Source organism: Phoxinus phoxinus (genome assembly GCF_949152265.1).
Source record: "Phoxinus phoxinus genome assembly, chromosome: 20".
NCBI classification, from domain to species: domain Eukaryota; kingdom Metazoa; phylum Chordata; class Actinopteri; order Cypriniformes; family Leuciscidae; genus Phoxinus; species Phoxinus phoxinus.
The window spans coordinates 28,141,325-28,158,630 of NC_136895.1; the positions used below are offsets into that span (position 1 = coordinate 28,141,325).

At 39.0% G+C, this 17,306-nt stretch overlaps 1 long non-coding RNA gene across 1 annotated transcript in view; it reads left to right on the forward strand.

Moving 5' to 3' along the window:
- Positions 1 to 9,514: 9,514 nt before the first annotated feature.
- The window catches only part of LOC306988028, a 40,693-nt gene continuing 32,901 nt past the window's right edge, over positions 9,515 to 17,306 (forward strand). The window contains exon 1 of the long non-coding RNA XR_013795305.1: positions 9,515 to 9,885. This is a non-coding gene — a long non-coding RNA (uncharacterized lncRNA). The remainder of the gene's footprint in view (positions 9,886 to 17,306) is intronic.

The window sequence follows — 17,306 nt, forward strand, 5'->3', positions numbered from 1 at the left end:
AGCTTCACTTAAATACTTTTAATCATTTGAAAAAGATTAATATATGGAACAATAACTAAAACATACACTTTTACTGTAATGTTTAACGTCACACTAAAACTAATGCTGTGTTGATTATCTTATATACTTTTATTTAATCAATCCATAATAACTGAGTTTAGAGCTGAATTCAAACTTTATCTGACAGTAAAATCACAGTTAACTTTTTTTATATGAGAATAACAGTGAATGTTGATCCTCTCAAACTAATTTAACCAGTAATTTATTACATGATACCAGAACAGAAACAACTAAAGTCATAAAAACACAAATTGAAAACTCACCATCCAGACGCCACAAACAGAGCAAAACTAATTTGAGAAACATTTTCTTCATCGGTTCACTGAAAAGCTCACAATAGTAACTCTTAAAATGTCTGAAATTGATCACAAACACGACTGAACTGATGCTGTGTGTGTTTGTGATCCGCCCTATAAAGACTGAACCTTCGTCACAGTTTATTCTCAAAACCATTTCCTGTAAAACAGGAAGTCATGAAAGAGTGAAATATTAGATTAGATGTTTGTATCTAATTGTGTTGATGATCAGATGTCAATCTTCAAAATTCATCAATTATGTATGATAATGATAATGTTTGATTTCATAATTGGATTAATTTTATTTAACTGTAACGATTTTTTGTATGGAGTGAAAGTCAGATGTTGAAGCTGTTTGTCCACTAACAGGTCAAACCACATTAGATGTAGATAAATCAGACCACAGCAGGTTTCACTTTGACTCACAAAACGAGCTGCTTACGCTCTACATTTAGTGAATGACTTTCATCATTTTTGCCATGTTGCTAAAATAGTCAAGTTAAGAACAGTAGCCTGTAAATCTGATTTATTCAGTTGAAATCAAATAAGACTTAAGATTTGCATGTAAGATTTGGTCTTGAAAAAATATAAGAAATGCTTGAGTTTATAACTCAATCTCTGGCAATTGATTGTAGATTGCAGTTGCGAGATGCCGTTTTGGCCCAACCGCCGAAAGGGTTCAGGCTGTGGTTGAGGCCAGAGAACCAGAGGAAAACAGAAGTTCACTTTAACAACAAAGCATCGACTAAAGTGACTGCACATGTGAGCCTGGTGGGCATAGAGGCTGTTGTGATTCAAGAACATAATGGATAAATCTAAATACAGGTCCCAGGCACTCAGTCAAATTTTAAATGAGAAGGATAAAGTTAAAAAGCCTTTATTGAATATGGCTTAGGTCATTTTAAAATACACGAGCCAACATGTTTCGACCAAACAGTGGTCTTCTTCAGGGCAAAGTGATTCTTGAACCTCTTATAGATAATGGATAAATCGTTTCAATATACACTGAACAAAATCTTAAACACAACACTTTTGTTTTTGCCCTCATTTTTTGCCCTCAAGATCTAAGACTTTTTCTATGTTCACAAAAGGTCTATTCCTCTCAAATATTGTTCATAAATCTGTGTTAGTGAGCACTTCTCCTTTGCCGGGATAATCCATCCACCTCACAGGTGTGGCGTATCAAGAGGCTGATTAGACAGCAGGATTATTGCACAGGTGTGCCTTAGGCTGCCCACAATAAAAGGCCACTCTAAAATGTGCAGTTTCATCACACAGCACAATGCCACAGATGTCAGAAGTTTTGAGGGAGCGTGCGGTTGGCATGCTGACTTCAGGAATGTTCACCAGAGCTGTTGCCCGTGAATTGAATGTTCATTTCTCTACCATAAGCCGTCTCCAAAGGTGTTTCAGAGAATTTGGCAGTACATCCAACCAGCCTCACAACCGCAGACCACGTGTAACCACACCAGGGCCGTGCACAGACCTTTTGAGGGGCATGTTTAGCGTTCTGGCGCAATATGGCTGCCGTCGCATCATCCAGGGGGATGCTGCACATTGGTGGTGGTTGAGAAGATTGATAGCGAAAAGTTTCCGCTCACACATCCGTCTCCTTTAACATCACGGAAATCAACAAGCTTTTGCTGATCTTACATTTTCAAATGAATTCTGGCCCTGAATGAAAACTAACAGCAGAAGAGTGAAATATTGGGTTAGATATCTGTGTGTTATTTAGTGCTGTGACCTGTCAATCATATTTGACCTCTGACCTGTGCCTCTCATTTGACTGTTGATGGATTCACTTTATTTCAGTGTAAAGATGTTTTGAGTGGAAGAGTGTGAGCTTCTTATTAGCAGGAGAGAAAATGAAGAAACGCTTCAGACACAAACTACCGACACACACAGAGACGACAGATCCAGCAGAAGCTGTTCATCCACCGACAGATCAAACCACACACACAGATGTTTGTACAGATAAAACAGAGAAAAGCCATTGTGGCGTCCATTTTGATGCAAAAACCACTAAATCACAAGTATAATGTTTTCCTGAGTTTTTACAACAAAATTCAAGAGTGAACATTAATACAAACATACAGTAACCTGTAAATGTAATTGTTAATTTAACCCTCTGGGGTCTAAGGTGTTTTTGGGGTCCTTGAGATGTTTTGACATGCCCTGATATTTGTATTTTTTTCAGTTGCTTATAAAATATATTAATGGCAAAGGTGTAATTACACTCTATTTAGCATGAACATGGCTATCATAATATGTGAGCAACATGTATGTACATGTTTGCATTTTTGAGAGAATATTATTTATGCGTGGTTATTCAAAAAACTCAAACTTAAATTGTCTGATATAAGACCACAAACGACCAACTTCACATATTCCCACAATACTTTTGACTAATGGATGTTGTCGGCTAAAGTGTTTACTTCAAAATGATCTGAAAATCATCCGGGCTAATCGTTCACATTAAACAATAGATTGATTTAAATTTTGTAAGACACTTTGTTTGGAAAGGCAATATGCAGGTGGGCGTGAATGATCCAACAAGGTCATGAATAATGTCCTCATTCACACCTGGAGACAAAGACCTGCTAATGTTGCATACTAATGAGCATTTCATAGGTGTCACTGAGCCACAAGAAAGAATGCAAAGACAACACACACATATATATACATACACACACACACACACACACACACACACACACATATATATATATATATATATATATATATATATATATATTACTACAGAATTGGTTCAGAGTTGGAAACATCTTGAAAAAAAGTTTATTTTTCCACAAACTGTGTAGGCCTATGCTTGCAAATTGTATAATATCCAAGGTAAACATTTCTAGTAATTGTGCAGTTAATGCTCATTCGTATTTTCAGAAAGTTTTGCAATATGTATGGGTTTTGGATTATGTAGGCTATCCTCTCCCCAAATTTGTCACTAATAAAACACAAAAATAATTTAAAGAGAAGGCTTATATTGATATTTTAAGATTGTGTTTGCACCTTGTAAATTAGGTTTTGATGTGGCAGTAAAAACTTTATAATCTATCCAAAACGAAATGTTGTCTTTCATATTTCGTCTGTAACATATCGTCTTTTATAATATATATTAGGGCATAAATGTTAATTTGCAGTTTAATATGTTGCTTATACAAAGACATTTTATTTCAACGTATTCAGTCGATTTTTACTCAGTTTTATCTCAGTTGGCAATATAGATAGTTTGCTAAAAGCGATATTCATTCACACACAGACACGCGCGAGCTGTAGTAAACAACATGCATATGCCGTGCATTCATTCAAACACAGAAACGCGATTCAAATTTAAACAGTCTTTTGCAGTTTACAGACACCATTTCATATCGCGATTAGAACAAAGCACTTACTGATGATCTGCAGGATCCGTTGTTAGGCTACTCCAGCACGTTTGAGGTACAATTTCCAGGATTATCACAATATTATTATTCGATAATTCTTTGATTCGATTGGTCATCTCAAATATTTTTGGGCAATGATGAGCATCCACCAGACGGCTGAGGCATCTCAGATGAGAAGGTCAGTTTAATCTTGGTGCTGTGCAATATCTCTGCAGCACCAAAGAAGAGTCAATACTATATTAGGCAATTATTTCATGCAGTTCAACTCTGAAAAATACCGGTGACCTCATTTCAAATTTGCCTATTGGCCCCTGTCCCCATATATATATACAGTATATACTGATTGTCTTCATCACTTCGTCTCCTCTCCACCAATAAACTGGTAACTCGCGTTCTGCAATATGGCTGCCGTCGCATCATCATCCAGGTGGAGCTGCACATTGGTGGTGGTTGAGGAGATTTCCCCGTTGTATGTAAAGCGCTTTGAGTACCCAGAAAAGTGCTATATAAATGTAACAAATTGTTATTATTATGATGGCACAGCTGGGTGTCATTTAATAAAAAATAAAAATAAAAAGTTTTCAAGTAATGTTCGCCACAAGCACCATTTCACAAAAAAAAGAAAAACTTTTCTATGTGACAACGCAAGGCTCAATTTTTTTTTTTTCTGGGTTAGGACTACTAAACGAACAGAACTATTCGACTGATTTTAGTCTCACAGTGTAAAGGAGGCCAACTAGTAAGAGTTAGTAGAGGTCAGCTGCGGTCTTTAGTGTCCTTGTTAGCGCGCCCTCCTCCAATGCTGGAAACGCTGGTTCAAAACTTGCTCGAAGCAGGAGTAGGACCGGTTACATTTGGTATCGTGACCCGGATGGGAGTGAAGTTTAAGGGGACAAGTGTGACCTGATCTCAATAGACACACTAGAGACCTGGATGGGAGTGAGGTTTGGAGGGGGTGAGTGTGACCCAGTGGTGGGCCGTCAGGGCCAGCAAGGCCTTCTCTGCTGGCCTAAACACTATGAGAATCACTGACTTGCACTTTAATATTTTTTTTTTATGAATGAGTATTAAATTATTCCCAATAGTCCGTTCTCATAATTTCATAGCTTTTCTCTTGGTTGCGCTGCTTCCAGTAGTGTATATTTATTTTAGTGCTTTTATCCAATCATATTTCAGTCATCATGTGTTGCCAGGGTCAAATATGTCTGCCTCGAGGCCTTCAGAATCGATAGTGCGGGCGCCTGTAGCTTAATGAATGGCAATGAAACTGTTGCTTTAACCAATCAGATAATCAGTCAGATTTAATAAGCCAATCAGATTTCGAGTTGACTGCACCGGGGCCATCTAGCAGGCGGACAATAACGTAAGCATTTTCACGCCCTTTGATTGGATGGTCAGAGTGCGTATTATTACTGGTAGTCAGAGATAGCTAACCGCATCAGTAGCGAACTGTGTAAACTAAAATATATTCCTGTAGATATAATAGTTTTTCAACCCACAAATTAATGTTTCTTTCCTTCCTCGACCACCAGCAGGTTCAAACCTACCGGAAAAAATCCCTTATCCAGCTTACGCAGAGTCACGGATCTCTATCGATCTGTCCGGGTAAAAACAGAACGGACTGTAATGTAAAGTTATGCCAGGACTGATTTTGAAGGCAAAAGTCCCGCTGATCTCATTGATATCGTTCAAAAATCTGTGTGAGAGCTTGTGTCGGCTGTAACGTTACACATCGTCATGTTTTGCGGTGTTTTCCCTGTTTAACGTTTCTGCTTCTGTCGAGCGGACACTCTCAGCACTAAAGCCAATTAAAACTTATGACAGAAATACGACGGGACAGACTCGACTTTCAGCACATTAGCCTCGATGGCGATAGAAAAGGTTGCTGGGACTGAAAAGCACAGACAACCTGTACAACCAAGTAATCAAGTCTTTTTGAGGAAAGAAATTAGGATGGATTTTGTGTAAAAAATAATCAGTTTTGGAGAGTAGCTATAATGCATTTTTTCCCCCGTTTTTGTCCGTGCTGAATATGATTTTCTTCCTAATTTTTCTTGTAAATTTAGGATCGAAACAACTTCTTTTTTTCAAACATTAATACTTGTAGCCATTGAAGGATAAGACAGGGATGATCCGTTTCTGAATTTATAATCGGAACGCAAGAACCACTGTAGCTACACAAAAGCCGAACTCACTCGCTCGTTTCTCTCTACCCGGCCTTTCCCGAACTCACCGCATTAACCCTATAACTGCCGGTGCAAAATAAAAACAGGAATTTCACAACAATTATAGAGAGTATGTGCGTGCGCTGCTACACTATTAAAGGTTATTAATTCAGGGTGGACATCACTGAAGGCCTAGGTGTGAAATGCACGGCCCGCCACTGGTGTGACCGGATCTCAAGAGATGCACTAGAGACTGCTGTCATTAACACACTTGTTAATGCGCCCTCCTCCAATTCCAGAAACCCCAGTTCAAATCTTGCCTCGAGCAAGTCGAGTAGGACCAGTAACATTTGGTGCCGTGACCCGATTGAGAATGAGGTTATGGGGGGCGAGTGTAATGGAGGCAAGCTAGTGAGAGCAGCAGTGAAAGTAAAACCCCTGGTCTCGAGGTGACTTGGTGACTGATGTTAGAAACTGCAGTCTTTATCGCCCTTGTTAGTGTTCCCACATCATCCCACGAGTGTTATAGTTAAGACGATAAGGGCCCAGCAGAACCACCAAGGGTTTTTTCCATACTGAAAATTTCTGAAGTTTAGTAATAAATTGTATAATATTTGATTCAGGTTATTTTTTTCAGCATTTGGGTAGTTCTATCTAGTGTTACCCAGCTCCTGGGTTAAATGTAACAACCCAGCTGTTGAGTTATCACAGGATTTTTGCATCCTCTTCAGGAGAGAGCAGATCTCACCACCATTAAATTGTTGCATATCTTCAGTACAATACAGGTTTGTGTACATTTTATTTTATGCATAAGATCATTACTTTGCTGTAAATCATTTATTTTTAAGCAAAGCATACAGGGACACAACCTAAACGAGTGTTGCTTCAGTCTTTTCACGTCATGGAAAACGCCTGATGCCTTGCATAAAATAAATCATTTTATTGGGAAAGATACTAAATCTAAACACTTTGTGTGATAAAATATTTCCGCAGAGCTGTTCACAGTTTGTTTATGGCCAGGTTATGGAGTCAGTCACTGCTTCTTTAGGCTATGAGTGAAATGCATGACGGCAGACTGAAGTCCAGCTCCGGCACGAGAACCGGCAGCGTTCAGATGGAAACGGGATAATAGAGACTGGTCGATACATAATGAATGTACAAGATTTACATTAGAAAAACTTGCAGATATACTAAAGTAATTTAATAAATGCAAACAAAATAAAACTATTGCTTTAGTGAGTGAGAACCAATGTTTAAAATAATGTTAAGTTTTATAGCCTATGTGGAGTAGTGCAGAAATTGTTAAAATACATAAAGTTAGTATTCCTCCAGGGGGCGCTCAACATAATGTAATAAAACATGGAGAGACTCTTGAACCTCAGAGTGAGAAAACTTTATTGATAAAGGCAAGCAAATACATACAGCAAATATACAGCAGTAGTAAAGTGAGATCTGTGTGTCTCTTTATTAAAAAAATTTTTGTATCTGAGAGAAATATAAACAATAAAGTGACACTGATCAAATCTGACACTGAAAGAGAGCACGAACTCGAATGATCATCAGTATTTACTATTCATTATGAAAAAAACACTAGAAGAACAAAAAACACACTTTAAGAACCTTTAAAGTTCAGCGTTTGCTTTAGATTTCGATACTTCCTGAAAATGATAAACATAAAAAGCCATAAATTAGTAAATCTCACAGATAATATACATGCAAAATCAGTTTGTGATAAATGACATCATCAATCATGTACCTGATGTGTGAACATGTGCTTGATCTCGTTCAGCTCTTCTGGATCTGATGTCATAAACCACAATAATGACAGTAGCCACGCCCACCAGAGCAGAGAGGACCAATCAGATCACAGCTTCAGTAGGACCACAACAGAGTCTGAGGAATAAACACATCAAACTGAGATCAGATCAGTCAATAAACACTAATATCAGCGCTGTCGTACCTGCACATTTGTGGCAGAGTGTGTGGATGTCCAGATGTGTGGTCTGGTTGCTGATGGGATTGTTCAGCACACAGCTGTAGGTGTTTTTATCCTGATATTCCACCTCCAGAGGTAGAGAGAGACTGATGCTGAGATCACACACACTGATGCTGAGATCACACACACTGATGCTGAGATCACACACACTGATGCTGAGATCACACACACTGATGCTGAGATCACACACACTGATGCTGAGATCATACACACTGATGCTGAGATCACACACACTGATGCTGAGATCATACACACTGATGCCGAGATCACACACACTGATGCTGAGATCACACACACTGATGCTGAGATCACACACACACCGGGATATGTGTGCACCTCTAGAATAAAGCGCGGCTGAAGAATAAACAGTTCATCTCAGATTAAAAGTTTTTTTTTTTTTGCTTAAGTAAATAGTTTTAAGTACTTGAAATGAGTAACATAAAACAACGGAACAAACACAAAAGTAAAATGGTTAATTACAGTTTGTGGTCATTGAAATATAAAACAGGAGAAGCAAATATTGAACTCACCAATGAGTGAACTGTGATATTAATCTGGCTGTGAGCTCAGTCACAGTGTCCGTTCACACATCCGTCTCCTTTAACATCACGAGAGTCAACAAGCTTTTGCTGATCTTACATTTCTGGGCCTGTATGAAAACTAATAGCAGAGTAAATGTTGCATGAGAGTTGGATTGGAGATTAGTATCTACAGATGTGTCATTTAGTGCTGTGAGCTGTAAATCCTCTGACTCGGGCTGTGCAATATTGACCAAAAAATCATATCTCAATATCATTTTGTACTGACAAGTATACACATATATGTTTATATGTACATATGCTTATTTGTATACACAAATTGGCACAAAAGCAGCATCTGAGAAGGTATTTAGATGTAGGATTTACACAGACTGATTAATGCAGCTCAGATTTAGCATAAATGTGCAATTCCATAAATAATGCAATGATATTAATGTTATGAATATAAAATATTGAATACTAAAACATGAAATGTTTTTAAAAAATTACTCATAATTTAAACATGAAACTCCATCCGCCAGTAGGTGGCAGCAAGTCACTGTTTTAATGAGTGAGTCATTGAATCATTCATTCATCTGATTCTTTCAAAACGGCTGATTGAGTCAAGAACGAAGCAATGACTGTATTTACAGTATTAACAGGTCATTGGATCATTGACTCACATGACTCAGATTCATTCAGTAACAAACATTCAGCTGGGAGACACACAACTGCTCTTCTGATTGGAACTGTAACCCAGTAGAATATAATTATACCGGTAATGGGTTTCTTTCAATGTATTTATTTTTGTTTGATTTATTCTAGGCCAGAGCTAAAATGTGAATGAAATATACATCTCATTATATTGATGTATAAAGGTTTGTGTGTTCCTTTAAGAGCGCAGATCATATATCAAGTTTGATTGATATACACATGTGAAAAACGTGGTTTTAACCTACAAGTTAGGTCTCTCTTTATTTTATTGGTTTATGAGTGTTAAGTCCCGCCTTCACCGGTGTTTTGTGTAACGTGAGTGGTCGATCTGATTAAAAAACTAATTGTGCATGTGTGTGTGTGTAAAACACAAGTTTTTAATAAATGTTGCCTTTCTTCATTATTTTGCGGTGCAAATCGTCAATAGACAATGTTTCAAGTTATTCTAAAGATAACTGGTGACAGAATCAAAGACTGAAGACACTCGCGTTAGTTGTTGTTTGTTGATCTGCGTGAGGACCAGAGAGTGCTCAGTTTAACGGGAGAATCGGGAGTTTGCTGGCCGGAGGAGACTGTGCCTCGTCTTCAGAGAGAGCCGCGCACCGGAGGAAGATTTCCCGGAGATTTCTACAGTGCAGCTGAGTCACTTATTGCTCCACAACGGAATTCAGGTACATTTGTGTGCGTTTGTTTTTCCCGCTCAGGAGAGTGAAGAGCCAGTGTGTCGTTTCTAAGGTACGTCAGTCTCAGGCCTACAACGGTGTGTGTTGTGAATAACTGGTGTGTGTGTGTGCTGACGGTGTTTCATATTCGTTTATATGGTGTTATTCAGTGCTTAAAAACTGATTTTTCAGAGTGATATTTTGATACTCGGCGTTATTTTTAACATTTCATCTCAAGTAAATGTGTGACAAACAAATTCAATAATTTTGTCTCCTGATATATTTCAATATCAGTGTGATTTTAGTCAATTTGTGATTTTACATGAAATCTGATTCTGAACAAATAGACCATTTGAGCTATTTTGACTAATTTATTTTGTTGTTCCTATTAAGTCCTTTTATATTTTGTTACTTTCAAAAGAGTTTATTTTTGACAAATTAACCTTGTGTGACTGGGCTATAGTTAAATGCGGACTAACTTTCTAAAAGAAAAGTATTTCATTTAGTGACTAACTTCAACATCGGTTTGGCAAATAGTTAATGAATCTGTTGCACTGTCCTATATAAATACAAGACAGGTAGGGGGCGCTACAGAACAATTAGTTGTGAAAAATAAAATATCGTGTCTAAAATGTAACTCGATGTTAAAGGACAAGTTCGGTATTTTACACTTAAAGCCCTGTTTACAGATCGTATCTGATGAAATAGAACGGTTAAGATTAAAATTTGGACACATGCTGCTGTCCCGAGAATTTTAGGTTTACTTCGCTTTTGTGGACCTATTTTGCCAAACGCGTCACACCCAGATTCTTCCGTTGAGAATAGACACCAGTTGTTGGCGATAATGCACCTTTGCCAATTGCAAGCAAACCACTGGCATTTCATTGAATACAGAAGAAGCAGAAGAAGAAGCGGCGGAGGAATACCGTACCTCACACAGCACATTCAATACAAGTCAATGGAGTTGGACAAAAACTACGATAAAACCTGTTGGAAAGCATCTTTTTCAGCGATTTTTGAGTGCACATATCAGTGAACACCCCTGACCACTCGGTGTGTTTCACATCTTTGTAAACGAAAGTTTAATGTGTTTTTAGGAAGGAATCTTCCAGTGTACATAGACAACCATTGTGCGGTGGGGTGGGGTGTGGAAAATGAAGCTAAAATTCTCGGGACAGCAGCATGTGTCCAAATTTTAATCTTAACCGTTCTATTTCATCAGATACGATCTGTAAACAGGGCTTTAAGTGTAAAATACCGAACTTACCCTTTAACTTGTATACAATCAATATTACATTTGCAATCATGCTGATGTTCAGGGAAAACAGTGTATAATACATGAAATACTGTAAGTAGCTATGAAATGTTTTCAACGTATCTTGAATTTTTTTGGGTATTCAAAGTATGGATATGTACACATACAGTAGATGCCATATTCAACATGCGTCCACAAGTCCGCCATCTTGGAACGATTAACATATTCATCACTCACACTAAATCATTTAGTTTTCATTGAAAATAATGTCAGCATTGTGCAGCCTATGGTTGTAAAACCAACCAAGCTTTAAATTACAGACAGATAGACGATACACTTTCAGAGGTTAAAATGTGCTGGTTCGTTTATTTTATGTATAACTCAGTATGAATTATACAATATCCATATGCAGAATTATCACATTAATCAAACTAAATGCTTTGAAAATAATCCGTTAATGTCCAGTGCAGATATAGATATTGATATGTGAATAACTACTTTGCAGATGCAATCAATAGAAACAGACAATTATAAGCTTGTTATATAAACTGTGCATTATAATATCACGCAGTGAAAGCATGCACTCTTAAAGCGCACGTGCAGGAGTTTATCATACTATCTGGGGGGGGGGAAATGCTTCAGCCACAAACTCGGACACACACAATGACCACAAACATCCAGCAGAAGCTGTTTATCCCCCCAGCAGATCAAACCACATTTCTGTAGATAAACAAAGAGAAAAAAACATTACAGGTTTGTGGCACTTCATGCTACCAACACTATTTAGCATGACTAATTACTCTACTCTTGTCAGCCCAACTGGAAATGTTGAGCTGAACAATATTGTGTGAATGAGAGCTCATGTAAGAGTAAATCCTTATGGCTGTTTTAGAGCTAGGCCAACTGGCTTGGGTTATAGAGTCAGCTGACGGGGTTTTCCCATCTCTCTCTGCATGATAGTGGGGATTGGGTTTAAGAAAACTGGCTCCGCTCTCTCTCCATGGTCGGCCTCACTTCATGTGATTAATGCTTGTCTATGTTACCAACACTCGCTTCACACGACTGGTAAGTGCTGCATGCGTTATCGTGCGCTATAAGTGTGTGTGCAGGCTGGCGAGGGCTGTCCTCCTTTGGGCACTGACCAAGAGCACTACACCCTCAAGTGGCAAGCCTCATGTGGCAGAGGTTCGGCCGAGTGGAAGTGGATCTGTTTGCTTCGAGCATGACTACGCATTGCCCGCTCTGGTTCTCCCGGTCTCCTTCGTTGCCTCTGGGAGAGGATGCTCTGGTGCAGGAGTGACCCAGGACCAGCCTTTATGCCTTCGCTGATCTGACTGCTCTCAGCGGTTCTGCTCCGAGTACAGACGGACAAAGTGAGACATCTGATGATGGCGGTCCCGTTCTGGCCCACTCAGAACAGGGTTCTCAGATCTGGTCAGTCTGTCCTCAGGCCCAATCTGCTGATTTGGCAACCTCACCCTAATTTATGGGAACTGTGTGTGTGACATATTAAATTTAATAAAACAATTAGAGACTCTTGAAATCTCAGAGTGATAAAACTTTATTCATGAGGACAGACAGAGACATACAGAGAAATAAACATGTGACAATAAATAATTAAAGCATTCTTTGATAATCTACAGTATTAGACAGTATTACTCATTAAAGATCACTTAGAGCAGGGGTCACCAAACTTTTTTCTCTGGGGGCCACATTACTGACTGTGATGGGGTGGCCGGGGCCGGGTCAGCTATATAACATAGAATTGTATGACCCAGACGAAAATGACCACCAGAGGCCTCATTGTGTAGTAGAGATTACTAAACTGGCACAGCCATCCCCACTACTATATCCAAACTACTATATCAACACTTGATTCCTGGCACATTTTTGTTTATCTTTACTAGTGATTTGGAAAAGTAGTAATTGAGTCTTCACACTTTGTTTTAATTTGAAATATCACAGATATTCCATTTATTTATTTTCTAATAAAAATAACATCAATGCTGTCAAGATAAGAAACATCTGCCTAGTTGAGGTGATTGACACTGGCAAAGGTGAGTGAAAAATTATATGTTGGCCTGTTGATATTAATAATAATATTAATAATAATTCTGTGCAGCACTTAATAAATGTCAAATATAAAATAAATAGGCCAATAAAATAAATAAATGAATAATAAAAAAAACATTTATAACATTTATAAAAAAATTATAATAACATGAGTAATAGAACAACTAGCCAGCTCTTATGTCTATCCAGGTGAGCATGTTCAGTAAACATTTTTTAGGTCAAGGTGAAAATTAAATGAGCAGTAGGCTCAAAACTAAAGCACAACAATAATGGTAATCAAAATCAGTAGTATAGGTGAGCTGTATTTGTACTGGTTGATTAATTGTGCTGTCTTTGGGATGGGGTCAGCAACAGACATCTCCTCTCCTCACTTCAGGGTGCCTTCTGGAGCCCTGGCATGGAGGGATGACAAATTCAACACAAGAAGCACCATATTCAGTAAATAGCAAGACGTGCTGCTGTCTGCTTTTCTCTGTGACACAATTTTACAAAATATGTAGCAAATTAAAAGAGCCTTCATATTTCATATTTATAGCAATTCAAATCAGTAATTGTTCAAATCAGTGTGCTTACTTACTGTATCAGTGTGAACTGTGTGCTTGCTTCTGGCTGGTGAGAAGTTCAATGTCTGGTTGCAGGCTAGTGGTAGCCAGTCTCAAGGTCTGATGCAAGTGTTTATCTGTGAGTCTGTTCCTTGTTGCATTCTTGGTTTGCTTCATGCGTGAAAAGGTTTGCTCACAGATGTAGGTGCTGCCAAAAACTGTGGTCATCTTCATTGCATGCTGTTTGATGTTTGGGTAGGTTTCCTCTGGGAGCGCAGCATAGAACTCATTGAGACTGTCAGGCTTGAACGCGTCTTTAAGGATATCACAATTCTGCAACTCGGCTAGTTCAAACTGAAGAGAGGGAGGTGCATCATTTATGTCGGCAGCAAAGGGGTTCTGGAACAACCGTATTCCTTTACCGTTGACATGAAGCTCACGAAAGCGCGCACTGAACTCTCCCCGCAGCATTTCCAGTGCATCCTTGCACTTTTCGACTGGGAACGGGACAGCTGGTTTCTCAGCGCGGTAGCTTTGGGTGGCAGGGAGATGCGTGAAGTCCAGCTTTTGGACCTGTCGCACAAGCAGCACTAGTTTAACCTCGAACGCTTTGATGTGGGAATACATGTCACTGATAAGCTTCCCTTTGCCTTGGAGCTGCACGTTAAGCTGGTTCAACATTTCAGTCACATCAGTTAAAAACGCGAGGTCCCATATCCATTCTGGCTCGGTCAGCGCTCGTACCGTTTCACCTTTAGACTGCAGGAAGGTGTTGATTTCGGGTAACAGGTCATAGAAACGGCGCATCACTCTGCCTCGGCTTAACCATCGGACTTCTGAGTAGTACAGCACATCCTCGTAGGCAGACTCAAGCTCGGAGAGAAATGCCTGGAACTGTCTGTGTTTCAGCCCATGTTTTCGGATGTAGTTGACACAGTGCACAACCACCTTCATGACAGATGCCCAGTTAAGAACTTTGCAGCATAGTGCTTGCTGGTGAATCAGACAGTGGACTTGTAGTGGGGGGGTGAGACCTCGTTCCGCGAATTCGCTGTTCAAGCGCCCTACTAGCCCCCTCGTTGTGCCAACCATACTAGGTGCGCCATCCGTAGTGATGCTGGCCAGTTTGGACCAGTGTAGATTCAACTCTTCCATTGTTTTGCACACTTGGACAAAAATATCCTCTCCTGTTGTAGTACCTTTGAGACTTTTTAGAGCTGCCAGCTCCTCAGACACTTCAAAGCTTGCGCTAACTCCACGAATAAAAATGAGCAGTTGTGCTGTGTCCTGCACGTCATTGCTCTCATCCATGGCCAAAGCAAAAAACTCGAATTCTGACGCTTTCTTATTCAGCTGGTCATACACGTTGTCCCCCAAATCTTCGATTCGCCTGGTCATTGTAGTTGCGGAGAGACTCACCACGTTGAGTGCATCCTTCTTGTCGGGACACACCACCTCGGCCACAGCAAGCATGCATTCTTTAACAAAGTCCCCATCAGTGAACGGCTTTCCATGGGTAGCTAGTAGGTGAGCTACCTTATAGCTAGCTCGGACAGCAGCCTGGTTGACCTGAGTTTGCCGAAGGAATAGATTCTGTTGTGCAGCCAGTCCGCCTTTCATTCCCCGAATCCTGTCTTCTCTTGCTTGCCCTCGCAAGCTAGCATACTCTTTGTGGCGGGTTTCGTGGTGACGACGCAGATTATATTCTTTGAAAACCGCCACACTTTCTTTACATATCATACAAACGGCACGGTCCTTACACTGAACAAAAAAATAATCTTTGGTCCACTGTTCTTTAAAAACTCTGCACTCTCGATCAATTTTCCGTTTAACGCTAGCCATTTTGCGGACACTGACAGTTATTTGCGCGCGCGTCTGTCACTTTATCTCGAGCATGTCGGGTGACGAAAATTCGGCAAATTACTTTTATAACTAAATATATTTTTTTAACTAAAATAAAATCAACAAAATACCAGATGCAGACATGTTATTATTTTCCAAAAAAGAAATAAAAAAAATAGGCAATGATGACTTTTGAGGATTGCCTCATAAGTTCAAGTAATGGGGGGCAGAGTGGCTGGGGGGCCAGTCAAAGGGGGGTGGCGGGCCTGAGTCGGCCCGCGGGCCTTAGTTTGGTGACCCCTGACTTAGAGGAAGTATAAACGGCAAAACAAATCTAATTATATTTGAAACAGTAATAGTGTAAAGACAGATGCAGTTGTTGTGATCAGATCATCATTTGTGAGAAACGGAGTCACAGAGAGTTTAATGATTGTTCTGTGAAACGTGTAAATCACGTCACCTCAGATTCCTGCAACACAAACACAAAGAGTCAGAGGTGTAAAGTCCAGGTTCAGAAAAGTAAAAGTGTTTTTTTCCCAATAACCTGGATTTGCTAATTAGCAGTTTTTCAGCCCGGAGATAGAAGTAATTAGTGGAATAAACATATGGCAGGACTTTTACTTTCTGACCCCTGGACTTTACACTTATAAAAGGAGTACATGAAAATTAATGAAAGAAATTGCTGCAAATTCATCATGAGAACTGATAACGCAATGGGCCTGAACATTATTCAGAAACCATGAGCAAATTTAGTATTATGGGATACGGGTCGGTGAGTATTATGGGATACGGGTCGGTGAGTATTATGGGATACGGGTCGGTGAGTATTATGGGATACGGGTCGGTGAGTATTATGGGATGCGGGTCGGTGAGTATTATGGGATACGAGTCGGTGAGTATTATGGGATACAAGTCGGTAAGTATTATGGGATACATTAATGTAACATCTAATTTTCAAGGGGGTCCTAAAAACGTAAACGGAATAATAATAATACAACACAAAACACAACAACCTTACAAAACAAACATACACTACAAATATACAAAACAAAAGAAATTAAATAATGCTCAACCTGTCCCCCACACCCACAAACCACAGTAGAAATACAAAAACTCAACATCATAAAAACTGTCAATTTTAGGACATTCTCAGATCTATAGTATCAGTGGTGTAAAGAATTTGAATAAATGTAATTAGTAACTACTGAACTACTGCTAACATCAGATGCTCGAAGACTTACTCAAGTCGTATTGGAACTGGTTACTTGTAACTAATGGAGTAATTTGTTTGCTGTAAGGCATGTACTTTTATTCAAGTATGGTTTTCAAGTACTCTTTACACCTCTAAATAATATATAATAGATTATACAATATGTATTACTTTAAAGCAGCAGCTTTACAGTATATTAATATTGAAAATGTTTAATGACTTGAATGTCGAGCTGAATCTGGCCGAGCATGTACGTCTCATCGCACCGGCACTCAGTTTGTGCGTCTTAAATTAGTTGCTTACATTTACAAAATGAGCCGATAGCAGACATAAGCCATTTTAATCAAAATAAAGGTCCATGTGTTATAAAATGTCAACGAAACTTAATGAAATGTTTAGTGAAATTAGAAAATATTTAAGAGATTGTTTATTTAGTTGTATAGCCTACATGTTTTTATATCCACATATTTTGTCACAAGTATTAATTAGTTGACATGTAGTTGCAAAGTTACTTATAGTCTACAGAATGTTTAAAAGGGACCATCAAAATAAACTGTGACCGACCCTTCTTC